At 39.0% G+C, this 14835-nt stretch overlaps 1 protein-coding gene across 8 annotated transcripts in view; it reads right to left on the bottom strand.

Moving 5' to 3' along the window:
- NCOA2 (nuclear receptor coactivator 2) overlaps nt 1-14835 on the bottom strand; it is a 293750-nt gene that overhangs the window by 178421 nt on the left and 100494 nt on the right. The window lies entirely within an intron of this gene.

A 14835-nucleotide genomic window follows, 5' to 3' on the forward strand; every position in this document is an offset into this window, starting at 1 on the left:
AATTTTTGTTGGAGCTATTGGGGGGGGAAATGCTCTGGTTACAGGGCAGTAGTGGCTTTTAAAACGATGGAAGCTGGAGCTGCTGACCAGCTATGCCATCGCACAAAGTCCTAATTGAAAAAAGAAGCCAACACAGAAAAAAGCAGAGTCAAAAGAAAAAGAGAATGTCCTAGTGAGATTTCTTAAGTCCTCCCATCCAGATGCACCGAGAGCCAGCTGTAGCCTTGGACTTCCCACTTATCTGAAGAAATAAACTCCAACTTTGCTCATTCTGGTTTGAGATGAGTTTGTTTTGTACCGTCAAGAGTCCAGAACTACACATCAGGAATCATTTGTGTTAGCCTATAATTAGGCATCAAACTAAGATTACACCCATCTTTCAATTCTCTGCCACTGTGCACCAATATTTACACAGTTTAGAGCCCAAATAATATGCCCTATTCTTAGGGGCATCTCAGTGGAAAGCATGACTTGTACCAGAGCTGAACTCCCACTATTTCCTTTGGTGAGTGAAACAATGCAAGTAGGTTGCAGACCGAGGGCAGAATCCTAAGCCCTCTGGAAATTAGGACATCTGAATCTTTCAGAATGATAAAAGCCAGCACCAGAATTAGACCAATTGAGAAAAGACCACGATTCTGTGGGAGTTCGTGTCATTGCTTTAATCCTTAAATGATTTTTGTTTTAACCTATGCAATTATGGATTGTTTTCTAGGCAACCTGTTTGGTAAAACTGAAGGATCGGGCTTGGTTATATAAAATTCTTCCCAATTTCATGCAAGATGTAGGAATACTGAATTTCAAACTCTGTCCACCATTTGCTTCCCTATGAGTGAATTAAGAAGGGTGAAGCCACTTTTTCTGAACAGAGTATTCATCAAGTATTACAAAATTTGATGTTCGTCTCAGCTAGATTTCTTTTCTTGGAGACGGGGGAAGGCAGTGAAACGAAGACATTAACTTTGTCCTCAGTGATTGGTAGAATATAATAGAAAGAACAGTATGACAAAAAAAAAAAAATCAGAATTGGGTTTGAGTGCTTGTAGCTACACTAGCCTACCAGACTCCTGAAGAATGGTTTTGCATAACGCCGTTGGTGGCTTCCCACTCCATATGTAATATCAAGAATGAGAAGCCAGTGTCAGCTGTGCAAAGAATACCACATCATTTACGGACACCTGCGAGGGGAAGGAGGGGGGTGGGAGGAGTGGCACATGTATCGTCATCCTGGCTCTGAACACATCTAAAGAAGATGGTAACTAAGCATCATGAGCCACTCATTAAAATTTAGGGAAAAAATATTATTAGAAATCCCAGGTAGGGGCGCCTGGGTGGCTCAGTCGGTTGAGCGTCCGACTTCAGCTCAGGTCATGATCTCACGGTTCGTGGGTTCGAGCCCCGCATCGGGCTCCGTGCTGACAGCTTGGAGCCTGGAGCCTACTTCAGATTCTGGGTCTCCCTCTCTCTCTGCCCCTCTCCCACTCGCGTTCTGTCTCTCTCTGCCTCTCAAAAATAAAGAAACGTAATAAAAAGAATTTTTAAAAGCAGTCTCAGGTATGAAAGATGTTCCTATAGCTAGAGGAACTTAAATCCCTGCTCCATTCAGGGAGCATAAGCAGCTGGTAACATAGAAAACATTGTATTTGTGGTCTCTAGCAGATCAGGGGGAAAAGTAAGTTAACTGAAAGTGGCCAGAGAATATTCGCAGAAAAGCCTCTACTGTTGAATGGGAACAGCAAAAGTAACAACAGTGAGCAGAATCAGAGGCCTCAGAGGAAAAGAAATGTAGCCTTCTGCCCGCAGTGTCCTGTCTTAACCCCAAGGAGCAGTACATGGCAAAGCCCAGAACCAAATGGCTTGAACATGGTGGATTGTACTCCATATGTTCAAGCGTTACAGTATTTGTTTTGAAAAAGCATCCAGCTTTAGAATTTCAGGTTTTCTTACCTGTGAAACGGAGATTATACCATAAAACCACTACTAACCAGAATGTTCAAGAAATGAGCACCTTGTGACACCTACGTCCCATCAACAAAAAATAACCCTTATTTCTGTGCTTCATTTCTAGCTACTCTGGTTGTAATGATCTAGACCACACAGCAAAGCTTTAGGCTGCACAGCAAGATAACCATCTGGTTAAGAGGGTCAAGCGACGGAGAAGAATGAATCCAGCGTCCATCGGCCTTCCCATGCTATGTACCTGCTACAGTACATTACTTTACCTATGTCAATACATTGCTTTGTAATCCCATTTATGTAACTTAATGCCTGCCACTTGTCTTTTCACACTGTAAGATGTATATGAAACAAAGTCCAAATAAATTTTTTCTGTATACTTAAAACACCCTACCTTACTGTGTATACAAAAACTGTTCCAGAAATAAATACAGACTAAATTGGAAGAGACCATCAATTGGCTGGGGAATGAAAAAGAAGTCCGGGCTTTCAACTAATCAAGAAGTTCCGGGGCGCCTGGGTGGCCCAGTCAGTTAAGCGGCCGACTTCGGCTCAGGTCATGATCTCGCGGTCTGTGAGTTCGAGCCCCGCGTCGGGCTCTGTGCTGACAGCTCGGAGCCTGGAGCCTGTTTCAGATTCTGTGTTTCCCTCTCTCTCTGACCCTCCCCCGTTCATGCTCTGTCTCTCTCTGTCTCAAAAATAAATAAATGTTTAAAAAAAAAAAAAAAAAAAAAGAAGTTCCATTTGCACCACTAGAGGAAGCCCTAAATTATTCTAGAAACAGATTGGAGTTGCGAAATGTATAGTTCCAGGTTCAAATTCTAGAGCTACCTACACCTACCTGACCTTGAGTAATCTCTCTGAGCCTCAGCATTTTTATCTATAAAATGAGTATAATTTCTCCCTCCCAAACCAGTATTAAGGATATAATGAAAATATAATAAAAGACTAGCAGAATATAGGTATGTAAGAAAAGCTTCTTGCTTAAAACACACTTACATAAATTTTTTTTAAATGTTTATTTATTTTTGAGAGAGAGAGAGAGAGACAAAGTGGAAGCAGGGGAGGGGCAGAGAGAGGGAGACACAGAATCCGAAGCAGGCTTCAGGCTCTGAGATGTCAGCACAGAGCCCAATGCAGGGCTCGAACTCACGAATCGTGAGATCATGACCTGAGCCAAAGTCAGATGCTTAACTGACTGAGCCACCCAGGTGCCCCCACTTACATTCTAATATAAAAATACTATTTCCACATTTTGTGTTGAAAGGAAGTAGCCAAGCTATTATTAAAAGTTTTTAGAAGACTTAGAGACTTCACCATGAGTTACAGAATAAAGACTCAGAGGTATAATTTTTAGAGCTAGATTTAATCAATGATTTAAGAAATAGCATGAATTACTGAAACACTAAAAGCATATTTGGCAGTATTAATTAAAGTATAACTTCATTATGTATATGCTTAATAACAGCTTTAAAATGAAAGAAAAAAAGGAAAATGGCAGCTGTGAGTAAAGCACACGCAAGGTGGTAATTAAAAACCTCTTTTTATATTCATGGTAAACACTGTTAGGTATATCACAAAAACCCATAAACAACTAAAAACATTATATACTAATCCTATAATTTAGGATTATAATCCAGGTATAATTTTCCCTATGTAAAAAAAAAAAAAAAAAAAAGAAACAAAACTGGGAGAAATCTGAGAAAATGAGTGGCCTAATTTTTTTTACATTTTATAAAATGTAAATGCCATGTCTGTTAAGGTTGCACCATGGTTATCTAAAAATTAACAGAGTCAACCAGAAATGGAAACTATACTTCAATATAAATCAAGCTTTTTAAAAGTAATTGAAAGGTTTCTTTACTCACTTTAATATAATTAAAAAAAATTTTTTTTGAATGTTTATTTATTTTTGAGAGAGAGACAGACAGACAGAGCATGAGTGGGAGAGGAGTAGAGAGAGAGGGAGACACAGAATCCGAAGCAGGCTCCAGGCTCCGAGCTATTAGCACAGAGCCCGATGCGGGGCTTGAACCCACGAACCGTGAAATCATGACCTGGGCCAAAGTCAGACACTTAACCCACTGAGCCACCCAGGCACCTCACTTTAATATAATTTTCTTAATAAAAATTGAGGGTCACCTGGGAGGCTCAGCCAGTCGCGTGTCTGACTCCGGATTTCGGTTCAGATCATGATCTCACAGTTGTGGGATGAAATCCCAAATCGGGTTCCATGCTAGCGTGGAGGCTGCTTCGGATCCTCCCCCCACCCTCAAAATAAATAAACATTTTTAAGAACTGAAATTTGCTTTTGAGTTGAAAATGTTCTTCTTTTTGTGTGAAAGGGACCTATATAAGCTTTCGTATTATGGGTATCCGAGGAAATTCCTTTTTAACATTTTTTTTAATTAAGGAAAACTTCTAAAGTTATTTTTAAGAGAAGGGCATGAAAAAGAAAGTGGGCTGGCCCCTTTTTCCATCCTTCAAACAAAATAACCCATGTTAAATAGATTTATGCCCAAACACAAATCCTACTGAATGAATTATCCGTGAAACTTAATTTGAAGCCAAGGAACAGTTTAGTATCATTTCTGTGACCTGCATTTTTCCTTATTAATTAATATCAAATAATCCTTTCTAATACACAGTTTACCAACTTTATGGGCTTTCAGTGTCACTAGTTACCACAATGATTTGGGCCCACAGACCCTCATTGGGAGGGGGGGACAGCAAGCACAATGCTACGCCTTGGTCACATCCTTACCCATACCTGGTTAGTTTGAAACTTTATTTTGAAATTATTAATCTTTTTTGTTGATGATGGTTTTTTGTTGTTTACTTTTTAAGAGAACAAACTTTCATAGGCAAAGCACTACCAATGTGCACTGTACTAAGAATATTGCATTTATGTTTACCCTAAAATTTAACTGACCATGGAAACTGACTAACCACTGGAAAGGAACATGACTGGGAGTCCCCATTTCTCATCCCTTTAGTTGTTCAAATGAGTCCAATAAAATCCACTTGCCATTTCTCTCCTCTGTGGGACAAGATACCTGAGGATGGTCCTCCTCAGCTCCAAGGAACATGTACTCCATCTAATAATGTCTTTGGTTGAAGAGAGAGAGAGAGAGAGAGAGAGAGAGAGAGAGAGAGAGAGAGAAGGAGGGACAGAGGGAGGAGGGAAGGAGGGAGGGAGGGAGAGGGAGAGGGAGAGGGAGAGGGAGAGGGAGAGGGAGAGAGGGAGAGGGAGAGAGGGAGAGAGGGAGAGGGAGAGAGGGAGAGAGGGAGAGAGGGAGAGAGAGAGAGAGAGAGAGAGAGAGAGAGAAGGCAAATAACGTCTAAACCACATGGGGGATCAGCAATGCTTTCTGCAAAAGATCTTGATCAACGGGAAAATGTGGAATTTCAATCTAAAATGGAACCTGAGGATATGAATTGGAGAATCTCGTCCATGTGCCCTCCAAAGAATGGAACTTAAGAAGCAAGAGACAGATTTCCATTGAATGTCTGATTTAGAGAAGACTGACACTTATCTGCTAACCAATGAACATCCTCCCAAGAATCTCTTCCCCTCTTCAAGCCAACGAACTTACTATTTAGACTATGGCGGGATTTCCCCCTCTTTGCACTCTGGGTGGACCTTCTCCCATTCGCCTGTAAGTACATCCCACCCAAAACCCTCAAAAGACTCACTTGTAGCGTGTTACACGTTTGTTTCTCAAACTGCAATTCCTGTGCTATTCCCAAATAAACTCAATTTCTGGTAAAACAAAACAAACAAAAACACTACCAATGACAGCCTAGGTTTGAATCCCAATTTTCCCTCTAACTGGCTAATAAAAGTAGGTGAACAACAATGGGCAAATCAACCGAACCCCTCGGTGCCTTCATTTCCCCATGTCTAAAATGTTAACACAGTAGTGGGTACTTAAATTTCTTTTGGGGATTATGTGGATTACTATAGGGAGAGTTTAGAACACTATGGGGCACATGATAAGCACAATATGCATACTAGCAATTATACATGATCTTTCAGTTCCAAGGAGGTTCTATTCTACTTTCACTACGATTGAAACAGGCTCTGTGTTGATAATACAGTAAAACCTTGGTCTGTGAGCATAATTCATCCTGGAAACATGCTTATAATACAAAGCACTTGTATTTCAAGGCGAATTTCCCCATAAGAAATCATGGAAACTCAGATGATTTGTTCCACAACCCAAAAATATTCATATAAAAATGATTACAATACTGTAATATAATAAAATAAAGAAAACACAAAATATAAAGAAAAATAAACAAGTTAACCTGCGCTTACCTTTGAAAACCTTCGTGGCTGGCATGAGGGAGACAAGAGAGAGGAGGGGTACTGTGTAGAACCACTTTCACCATCACTAACAGAATCACTGCTATCTACTGGCCCAATGGAATCTTCTCCTGCATGGGGGCCACTGTATACGCTCACACGGATGCTGACTACAGTACAGTATTGATAAACTCTTGTCATCTACTGTATTTAATGTAACTGGCAATAAGGGAGCAGAGGAAAGGGTCTATATCCTCAGGCAGCCTGACCTAGAATGAAGCAAAGCATTCCTAAGCAGAGGACTGTCCTTAGGCCCTGTGAAGTGACAAAAACTACACCAGTGCCAGTGGTGGGCACCTTCCAGCGTTCTGAAACATCACTGATTTCTGCCAAACACCGCGGACTGAGACCAAGCATCTGAGCAGGGGAGACGATCACCCAGGGGATGATCGTCACTGAGTAAGAGAGAGAGGAAACACTGGCTCACTTGTGGTCCTGTGATGTTCGGCGTCACGTACTACTCTCACGTACTGCTCGTATTACAAGTCGTCGCTCAGTTATCAAGTTAAAATGTATCAGAAATGCTTGCTCGCTTTGTGGAACACGCGCAGAACAAGTTACCGGCAATCCAAGGTTTTACTTTACTGTATTTGGTCCCACAGTCACGTCTCTATATTGAAAGCACCCTGATGATGGCGCTGTAACTAAGAAATGTAATCAAATATAAGCAAACTACACTTAATTAAACAGATGACTTAAACATTTACCTCTTAACTTATGTTCGCGTCCCAGTTTCTACCTATTTGGGGTCCCATCATGATTATTAGTGTTTAGTAATACAGCAATTGTGTTTTGTTTTGTTTTAAGATCTTAAGTAATCTGCACACCCAGCATGGGGCTCTAACTCACAACCCTGAAACAGAGTCATGTGCTCTGCCAGCTGAGCCAGTCAAAAGCCCCTCAGGTAATATTATTTTAAGTAAGACAAATTTATTTCATGACACTGACACGGAAGTTACATGTACATATACGGTCAACTATAATGTTAGAAATACTCGGTGAATAAAACAATGAAAAACAAAACATTAACATGTTGTTCTATATAACAGGAAAGTATCTTAACAAAGCAGGATGCTTCTAACCCAATTTTCTTCACATCTTTGATTTACATCTTTTGAGTACTTTCTTCTGACAAAGCTCATTCTGCAGTATCTGATGGGATCAGTTAATCAAAACTTCCCCCTTTTTGAGATCAGAATCATTTTTCCTACTTAACTAGTTTAAAATGTGGCACAGAAAGTCTTTGCAACAGTTACAAGATTCAACTAAAAGCAGATGAGTTGAAAGACACAGTTCCGTTTCACTATATACATTACAGCCTAAGAAATAAAATTTGAGGGCTTTGGAAATAAAAAGTAGGTTAGTTTCAACTTCAAATCAGAGAATTTAGACACACTCAGAACACACTTCACATTCTGATACAAAGAATTTATCCAGGGTTTAAACTGACACGACACGTGGAAAGGCTAAGAACCACGTCTTGCCTAAAGGAAGGGTAAATGTTTGTTTTTCCTTTTCTCTCTCTATCCCTCGAGGTGCCCTGTATTTATCTCTGCTTCAAATCGCTGTGAAAACTTGAACCACCTCATGAGACCTCAATGTGTTATATAAACAAATGATCAGGTATATTCTTTGCATAACCAGCCCTTGTAATTTAGTAGGAAATAGGACCTTTAATCAACAGGGACCTCAGTAAAAACAATGATTCGACTAAACTGAAGTAGAAGTATCACGAGAAGCCAAAGATAGCAAACGTATTGGAATAAATAAGTAATAAATAAATGCCTCTTATTTTCTATCCCAGAATAAGCAAGGGTCAGGCAGTAAGCATACGGCTCCTGCTGTGGCAGTCCCAGACCCCACAGGACTCAAGGACAGCCAGCAGGACAGCAGGTCTGCGGGACTGTGGACAGCACGGCAGACAGCTTTCATTTCACTCTGGAGGCTGAACAGCTTTGGTGATAAGCCACTGTGGTGTGAAAGGAGAAAGATTTTAATTTTTTCGTTTGTTTGTTTTTAATATTTACTTTTAAAAATAAAGAGGAAAAAAATAGATGGGAGATACGTAAATGTGGTGAGCACACATTATGGTCTAAAGCAATATGCACGGGCATTTAGGATATGTTAAAATAAAAATACATTTTAAGAGATAACAGCAGTATTTTACAAAAGGTTATTTTTTATATTTCAAGAGATACTTTAAAGAGAAAGTCTGAACCTGACCTTGACATATCATATAACTATGTCAGTGAACAAGTTCAAAGTAATAACTTACATGGAAGACAATAAAGATTTTATGAAAATGTGTGTGTATTTTGAAGTAGCAACATTAAACATTTAACGTCTACATTAGAGAAAAACTTAAATGTTCCAAAGCATCTAGTTTCAAAGAAAAGATAAACTCTAGATTCCACTAGGTTAATAAAACAAAATTGCGTATAAATAAGACTCATGAAGCAAGCCTAATCTGTCTAACAGATGTTTAATTTAAGTCAAAGGAATTTTACATTTCTATTCTATTCAAATATAATAGCTTGAGTAATCACAATATAGTTTCAAAACACGTTAGCTCAAAACTATCTTCTATTTTCATACTCTGTCTTATAATCTGACTCTTGATCTCAGGTCATGATCTCACATTCGTGACATCAAGCCCCACATCGGACTCTGCTGACAGAATACAGCCTGCTTGAAATTCTCCCTCTCTCTCTCTCTGCCCTCCCCTGCCTACACTTGCTGCTCGCTCCCTCTCTATTTCAAAATAAATAAATAAACTTAAAAAAATAAATAAACCTAGATGGGGCACCTGGGGGGCTCAGTCTGTTGAGCATCTGACTCTTGATTTCCACTCAGGTCATGATCTCATGGTCGTGAGATCTAGCCCCACGTTGTGCTCCGCACTGAATGTAGAGCCTGCTCGGGATTCTCTCTCGCTCTCCCACCCTCTGTCCCACTGCCCCACTTGCGCTCACTCTCTCAAAAAAAAATTTCAAAAATTAAAAAATAAAAAGAAATCTAGATCAAATAGCTTTGTGAGTGACAAAGAAGTTAAAGAAATTGAGAGATCAACAGTTTCCTTTTGCCCCTACTCTCGCTATTCTAGTTTAAGTCATCAATTCAATAATTATGGCACAGTTGTTTCTTTTAAAGATATTATTTTATAGTTTAAACAAAGACTTGGAAGTCTCAGTACTCCAATAAGGCATTGGTAGGTCTTTTATAAACTTCCCCACTCATCTTTCCACCGAAGTTTATCCTGGCCTATGACACTTTTGCCTTTTCAGCCTTTTTCACTTCTCAAGAAAGTGCAATAAAACTGTGTTCCAACTCTGTGACATTGATAGGTAGCAAAGTTCCAGACATTTAGGTTGAGACCACAAAATGTCAAGGGTAGGATTTTGCTTATTAAAATTCATGTAGCTAGCACCAAAAAATTGAAAACTCTTAAAGTGAAGTCCTCAAATTAATAAATTCAAAATCAATTCAATTATTTGTAAATACATCAAAAGCAAAAAGAAAAAAAAAAAGGCAGTGAAGGCAAACGATCCTATAGGCTATGATACCACAAAAACCAACCTTGCATGCAGACATGTATTTAAGAAATCCTTCAAAATTAAACTACATACATTTATAGTACATGGTTAAATTCCCATTTAGCCACTATTAAAGACTATATATATGTCTTATCCTCCCTTTGCTCTTTTTGGATGGGAAGGCAGGGTGTAACTGGGACAAAAAATACATTTCCATTGACTGTAGACACCCATGAATCATTCATGAGGTAGCAAATAATGCTTAGACAACCCAATGCATGGAAGTAGATTAAAAATCACAATCTGCAAAACTTGCTGTTAACTTCTCTAGATTTCTCCGGTTTATCTGAGTCTCAGTAGAAACATCTATAGCCTAAAGCAAAAGAATCAGAGGGGGAAAAAAAGAAAATCTACTTAATTAATTCTATGGATATGGATAATTTCATAATAAATGCTTAATTTATCCCTTATATAGAGATGTTGTAAACAGTGGAGAAAGACATAAATGATTTGAGCTTCAAAAGTAGAAGTCAAGTAAATGGAAGCAGCCTTATTTACTTGCTGTTTTATCTTTAAGGGTATTCGGGCAAGGTTAACTGACTCAAATTCAACACCTCCCTAGAAAATAACACGTATTTGTCACTTTCCTTCCAAAGTAAAAGTGAACAAGATAGCTAAGAAGCCTACTATCTCAAAATCAAAGGCCATGAATTCCTGAAGTTACTATGGTAGCACTTATGTGAAATTTTGCTTCCTAGAGACCTTCTTCTTAAAGCTAACAACTCTACTATCCAGATAAGTAGAGTGTATACAAGTTTGAACTGAAATGAAAAGGCCAATAACAACAAAAAAAAGCAGGAAACACATTGTACTAACAATCCCTAAACCACGTCTTCTCACTTCCAGGTACACATCCACCTGTTCTACAGTACAGAAAAGCATAGCTGAGGAATCAGAGCCCACTCTAACCGTCTCAGAAGATTCCAACTCTGGTGCTACCTCCTCTAAGACATGCTAACTCAAAAGATTTATACAAGTATAGATTGGTAATACTTTTAATTTTAATGATTTCCAAAAAACACCAGCTACACCAGCAGAAGTCACACGTAGAAACTTTCAATTGAGGGGCAGCTGGGTGGCTCAGTTCATTAAGCTGCTGACTTCGGCTCGGGTCATGATCTCATGGTTCGTGAGTTTGAGCCCCACATTGGGCTCTGTGCTGACAGCTCAGAGCCTGAAGCCTGCTTAGGATTCTGTCTCCCCCCCCCTCCCCCGCCCCACTAATGTCTCTCTCTCAAATGTAAACAAACATTAAAAAAAAAAAAAAAAACTTCCAATTGAAAAAAAGTGTTCTCACAGTAAAATGGCTCTAAACTGAAACTCAACTGTCTTACAATCCAAGAAACAGCTTATGAATTTGATTTAAAAATATGTTTTTAAGTTGCTCTCTGTAATTCTAAAATTTGCTTTTCCAGAATTTAAGTTAACCAGAAGAATCAGGTTCTCCCCATATTTCTGGTATGTTTTTCATCCATGCACTATGCTTACTAATATCACTCTGCTTGTCTGCACCTACAGAAATAGCAAGGACACCGTTCCAAACAGACTGTCCAGACTCTGATTACCTCAACCTGACCAAGCACAACACGTCTACCTCAGGAGGTGTGTGCCTTCCCCGGAGCGCACTTTGCAAGCATCGTTAACCCCATACAAACAAAACGTTTACTTAGGCTAGATAGCTTTAATTGTTGTTGCTGGTGCCTCAACCTCTACTACTATGGACAGATTAAGACTTTTAGTAAGAAAAGACATGTAATTCAGAAATTACCGTTCAGTTTTTTTCTTTCAAAGAAAACTCAAAACGCCAAAGCTCAGTGTAAAAACAATGAGCAAGGAAATAGGGAGTTAAGCTTGTAGTGATATTCCTTTTCCACTTGAATAATTTGGGCTATTGGAAATACTGGTTCCCACAGCACTGAGCATAGGCCAGCACAAGATAAACAATTAATAAATCTTTCTGAAAGGAAGGAGAATCAGAAGGAAAGAGGCATGGCCTGAAGGTAAAAAGAGGAGGGAGGGGAGTGAGAAAGGAGAGTTAATGGTGCTGAATGAATCTAATTTGATGGGGACAACTAGTCCAATCTGTGGACACTAGTACGTACATAAAAAAGGAGGAAAGCAGACTAGTACAGATGCTTTAAAAACTGGCCTGTCATCCAAACAGTTTCCAACTGATGGCTCTCTGTCAGTGACACCCACTAGACGATCATCTTGACTTACCAGTAAGCCTGAGTTCAGCAGTCTACTCTATTCACTAAGAGCAGAGGTGCCTACCGAGTGGGGCTAGGGTTAAGATTCTAGCTGGAACAGTTAAATGACTGAGGGCATTTTGCCAACTGTCAAAATGCGTGTTATTTCCCAGATCACAGTGCCTACCATGCCAGCATTTCAAGGAAATACACAAAGGAGCAATACAATTAAATGTCTGTAGATTTTTGCCTGAAGCAAGATAAATATATTTAAATGTCCTCCATGTTTGTTTAGATCAATACTGAGTTTCAGTAGACAGTGCTCAGAGCTTCAGATCTGTAGCTCAAATCAAGCTGCCCCATTTTCACGGGAACTCACACATCTCTTAGTTAAATCAGGCTGCTAACCACACATCTCACATCTATGAACGAAAAGCGAATTCAAAATGCAACAAATACTCCCTTGAATGTTCTAGTGGCTTGAATGCCATAGCCAATACAGACAGAATTTTTTTTATGTCTCGATATGCTTAATAAAATTTTGAGTATTTAGTATTACCAACAACACAATATATTAGTATTACCAAAAGTATATTACACTTTATTGGAGAACTCGTATCTCCATATATTAGCATCTCAGAGTTTGGCTCTAACAATTCTTCACCCACCCATCCCACCCCAAATCTTCCGGCATACAGAAAATAGACTTTGAAGTAAATACAAAGTACATATGATTCCACAGTGAGTTTAGTTTTCCATAGTGAAGGGAAAATTACATTTTGAGGCTATATTGTCCAACAGATCTATCTAATGCTTGTTCCTGTTTTGACCATCAATTCTAGAATTATTTTATTGGCTAACTTTAAAATTGCTTCAAATGTAAGAATGGAATGGAAATACCGATGTAGTTACAGATTAAGAGGCACAATGTGGTCTGTTAAATAAATTGTCTTTTTAATTCAAACTACAGAATTCCCTTTCCAGATACTCAAATCTGAAATTTACATTTATACTCATAGACATAAACCGTCTGGAAAGTGTAAGGAAATATGATTAATCATGCTCTCAAATCAAAATTTTAAGATGTATTCAACAACACTGTCTTCAAGAACATGTTGTCCACATTATCACACATGTTAAAAGTCAATATATTTTTATTTTATTTTGAGAGTGAGTGAGCACGAGCATGAGCAGGGGACAGGAGCAGAGGAAGAGAGAGAATCTTAAGCAGCCTCCACACTCAGCTCAAAGCCCCACAGCGGGGATCAGTCTCTTGACTTTGGGATCACGATCTGAGCCAAAATCAAGAGTTGGACGCTCAATTGACTGAACCACCCAGTCACCCCCAAAGTATTTTGATACAATATGTCCTTCTCAGCCTTGAAAACAAACTAAACAGCTAATAGGCCTGGGTGGCTCAGTCGGTTAAGCATCCAACTCTTGATTTCTTTCAGCTCAGGTCATGATCTCAAGGTTCATGAGAACGAGTCCTACATTGGGCTCTGTGCTGTTAGAGCAGGGATTCTCTCTCCCTCCCTCCCTCTCTCTGTCTCTCAAGACAAATAAATAAACTTAAAAAAAAAAAAAAAAAAACTAAAAGAAAGCTGAAGTTCTCTTTGAGCCGACTCTGCTCTACCTCAAAGCCAAGCCACTTCATTTCTTAAATAATTTCAAAAATGTTCCCAAAGATATAAATTATTATGCTTTTCAAGTTAAGAGTCCTATGTAATTCTATAATCACTGTATTTCATACAACCTGTTCTAAGAAAAGTGATTCATCCATCAGGCCACAAATGCCATCTGTAAACTAAAATTTCTAATATTTCAAGGGGTAAAGAATGCTGATTCATAGCATACCACATTTATAATGGAAAAAGGAATCCAAATGGCTTGCTTTCCCCCATGTGCCTCCCCCTCTAAAAGCGAGTATGAAATGGACGTGCCAGATTGGAGCTTTAAATTGTTTAGGTAGTCATTAAATTTCAGATGGGCTGTCGTGTTTCACAGTTTGAAATAAAGGTTAAAAGTTAGGACCTGCTAATGAAATATAAGCAAATAAGGTTTGACTTTTAAATTAATTTTGAAATCTGCACATATCAACATGATCTTCCTATATTACACTTACTACCACATGCCTGTATTCAGGGCTGTTTAGGCATAAAATAGAGCTCAGTGGTTAAGATCAAGGTCTTTGGAGTGGCAAATTGCCACTTATTGGATATGACCTTGGAAAAGTCACTTAACCTTTCTAAGCTTCAATTTCCTTATCTGTTCTTCTAAAGATAACTGAAAAGCACTTACATAATGCCTGGCACACACTGAAAGAGCTGCTGTTATTAACATTATCAAAGGAATCTCTGCAAGTTGCACTTAGAAAATCAAATGTGCATACAAAACCCTTATATAATTTACAAAATTTTGTTTAAAAAAAAAAAAAAACCTAAAGGCCAGACTTAATTCTTTCTACAAATGAAAATCACAGTGGCAGAAAAAGAGACCAATGCCTGAAGAAAACAGATCAAAAAACAAAACAAGGGCACCTGGGTGGCTCAATCGCTTAAGCATTTGACTCTTCATTTCAGCCCAGGCCACGATCTCACAGTTTGTGAGATGGAGCCCCGCATTGGGCTCTGCCTGCTTGGGATTCTCTCTCTCCCTTTCTCTCTGCCCCTCACCCACTAGTGCATGCACACTCGCTCTCACTCTCTCTCTCTGACTCTCTCAAAAT

The sequence above is a fragment of the Prionailurus bengalensis genome, chromosome F2, assembly GCF_016509475.1.
Source record: "Prionailurus bengalensis isolate Pbe53 chromosome F2, Fcat_Pben_1.1_paternal_pri, whole genome shotgun sequence".
Lineage (NCBI taxonomy): Eukaryota > Metazoa > Chordata > Mammalia > Carnivora > Felidae > Prionailurus > Prionailurus bengalensis.